This window comes from Rhagoletis zephyria, unplaced genomic scaffold, assembly GCF_001687245.7.
Source record: "Rhagoletis zephyria isolate East Lansing unplaced genomic scaffold, Rhagoletis_zephyria_1.1 Rzeph_scaffold_02525, whole genome shotgun sequence".
Taxonomy (NCBI): domain Eukaryota; kingdom Metazoa; phylum Arthropoda; class Insecta; order Diptera; family Tephritidae; genus Rhagoletis; species Rhagoletis zephyria.
This window is the reverse complement of record NW_016159609.1, coordinates 72481-75753: the sequence shown is the minus strand read 5'-3', so window position 1 is coordinate 75753 and position 3273 is coordinate 72481. Positions and strand designations below refer to the sequence as shown.

At 35.3% G+C, this 3273-nt stretch overlaps 1 protein-coding gene across 11 annotated transcripts in view; it reads left to right on the top strand.

Annotated features, from left to right (window-relative positions):
• Nucleotides 1–262: 262 nt before the first annotated feature.
• The window catches only part of LOC108367068 (zinc finger protein 236-like), a 31727-nt gene continuing 28716 nt past the window's right edge, over nt 263–3273 (top strand). For 7 of the 11 annotated variants that reach the window (XM_017621597.1, XM_017621595.1, XM_017621594.1 and 4 more), the window contains exons 1-2: nt 263–591; nt 659–835. The gene's annotated coding sequence lies outside the window, so the exon portion shown is untranslated. The remainder of the gene's footprint in view (nt 592–658; nt 836–3273) is intronic. The other 4 variants (XM_017621600.1, XM_017621599.1, XM_017621598.1 and 1 more) reach the window with 2 other exon arrangements.

The following is a 3273-nucleotide window of genomic DNA, read 5'->3' as shown; positions in this document are numbered from 1 at the left end:
AGACAGCGAAGTTGGCCTTGCACCCCTACCCAATTGGTAAATAAATTGAAATATTTTAGCGAAATTTAGTTAATGGATTTCGTAATGTTTAATGGTAATAAAGTTGCTTAACTACTTACATACATCAAATGTGTAAGCTATTTTCCCGCTCGTACATACATGTGAAATGTAATAATTAAGGGGCGGAGTACGCGTCGCTGCCGTGGTACGTCTGTGGGAGACGACCTNCATAAGCCACAGAAAATAGCAACAAAACAACGGCAAAGCAATGAAAACAGCAACAAAAACCGAGAAAAACTGCACACGCACTCGCACAAATGCCAACAACGTTCATCGGACAAAGACGGCGATGTGAAATGGGTGAGCGCAGTCAGAAATTCTTTTAATTAGTTTTAATTGCAGTAAAATTGTGAAAAAACGCGGTACAGTAAGCTGAATTTTACCTATTATTTGGCGAAATTCTAAAAAATAAAGTTACGTTTCGCGAAGAAAGTTAAATTCGGGCTATGGGCGTGTGTGACTGCATAAGCGACTAGCTGGCAGCTTGAAAATTTTAGACAGCGAAGTTGGCCTTGCACCCCTACCCAATTGGTAAATAAATTGATATATTTTAGCGAAATTTAGTTAATGGATTTCGTAATGTTTAATGGTAATAAAGTTGCTTAAGTACGTACATACACCAAATGTGTAAGCTATTTTCCCGCTCGTACATACATGTGAAATGTAATAATTAAGGGGCGGAGTACGCGTCGCTGCCGTGGTGCGTCTGCTGGAGACCACCTTTTTTTCGATGGTTGTATCAATAGAAGGTCTCGTCCTTGGCGAATAACTGGTGGTAAGTTATGGACGCTGTGTATAATTTTTCGAAGCTTGGTGTTTGAATACAAACATATTTTTCTACTAATCATTTTTTTTTAAGGTGAACGGTTTAACTCATGTTTTTCGATGGTGGTGGTTTATGCTCTGTTCTTAAAATTTTTTCTGTATGGAATATAAATATTCAATTTTGTTTAATATTTTTATCATGGAATATACTAAATTTGGAAAGCTCGGAATGATAGGAATTGCAAGCTAGACATTAGTTACGTACATATGNACATATTTTTCTACTAATCATTTTTTTTTAAGGTGAACGGTTTAACTCATATTTTTCGATGGTGGTGGTTTATGCTCTGTTCTTGAAATTTTTTCTGTATGGAATATAAATATTCAATTTTGTTTAATATTTTTATCATGGAATATACGAAATTTGGAAAGCTCGGAGTGATAGGAATTGCAAGCTAGACACTAGTTACGTACATATGTACATGTATACTTCAACCTGCTTGCATGCCCATATGAACGCAATTGTATGTAAAAGTGGGAAAAATCGATAGCTTCTAATATAAAGTTTACGACACAAGCAGTATTTATTTAGCTTACTTTTGCTTGAAAACTATGTTGCGTACAAGAATCGTGGTTGTATGAAATTTTTCTAAAGCATACAAAATTCGAAAGACTTCAACGGCGTTACAAACTCTGCCCTTGGTCCTTGCATTCTACAATTGAGAATCAACCCTCTAATAAGGGTGTAATTTTGTATGCGTTTAGGGCATATGTATGTATGGACGTACATATGGTAGCTATACATTCACTTCTATTCATTTTACTATTCAGCTACGCGCAGTATGTGTTTTTACTTGGTGTTGACGTGATCAACATATCTCTTTGTTACAATTAAAAACTGAACGCTTTTGCTGGTTTTGTTATCAGCACTTGAGGTGGATAACTGCTTAAATTGCGCGAGTTGTTGTGCCTGCTGCCGAGCATAGATATGTATATTGAGTCATATTAAACTTATACATAATAAAATATTTTTTATTGTATGTACTTTTTTTCTAATAACAAAGCATTGCATTTTGCTTTATTTTCTATTTGAATATGCTTAACCCTTTTCGGTCATACGCGCANCAACGGCGTTACAAACTCTGCCCTTGGTCCTTGCATTCTACAATTGAGAACCAACCCTCTAATAAGGGTGTAATTTTGTATGCGTTTAGGGCATATGTATGTATGGACGTACACATGGTAGCTATACATTCACTTCTATTCATTTTACTATTCAGCTACGCGCAGTATGTGTTTTTACTTGGTGTTGATGTGATCAACAAATCTCTTTGTTTCAATTAAAAACTGAACGCTTTTGCTGGTTTTGTTATCAGCTCTTGAGGTGGATAACTGCTTGAATTGCGCGAGTTGTTGTGCCTGCTGCCGAGCAGAGATATATATATATATATTGATATATTAAACCTATACATAATAAAATATTTTTTATTCTGTGTACTTTTTTTCTAATAACAAGGCATTGCATTTTGCTTTATTTTCTATTTGAATATGCTTAACCCTTTTCGGTCATACACGCATATGTATGTATGTATGTATATATGCTTGTGTTTATTTATGCGCATACTTTAAGGCAGCGCTTCCTAAAGTGGGTTCCGCGAAATTAATTTTGATATGGATAAGCACGGCGGTCGGTTTGAGTTGCACACAGAATGAAAAGTTCTGTAAAAAGCCTGACTGGGACGCAATTATCTATTTTCAAGTATACATATGTACCCGTAGTTAGTATCGTTGCTTTGTTTGTTGTAACCGGTATGTGTTGTTGGCCGCTGTTGCCAAAGGGTTATATACAACTTTCTACAAGGAACGCGATGAATTGCCAAATGAAATGTGAATTGTCATAACTGGGCACTTGGTAAATCACTTGACATCTTTGTCAGAGTATTTTTCGGATGGTACAAAATCCATTTACGAAGCATTCATAGATCTTCAGAGTACGTCGCCATTGAAACACACATTTGAAGTTGTGTGTCTGAAAGAGTTTTGTATTAATGTTAATACCATGGACAGACATCTGGTATTTCTTCGTAGCTTTTCCAAAATACCATATGTCTGTCACCAAATATTAAAATACTCTTCGAAATACTATGTGAGCAACCTTGTATTATTTGTGGAAGGAATACAAATTTCCGATGGTTGACAGATAGCAGCTGCTCATTTATCAAAAAATCATTGAAATTTTCGGGCGATTGAAGCCAAAAGTTTATACCGCAAGTTTTGATGCAATATATAAGCAATTTTCGCAATACTTTTGCATTTTTATGTTTATGTCTTGTTCTTCAGATACATATTATTGGACACTGAAATACTAATTAAATGTCTGTCACTATGGTAGTATTTTAAATACAATAAATTTACCAGAATGCAAATACCAGATGTGTGTTCCCGGTA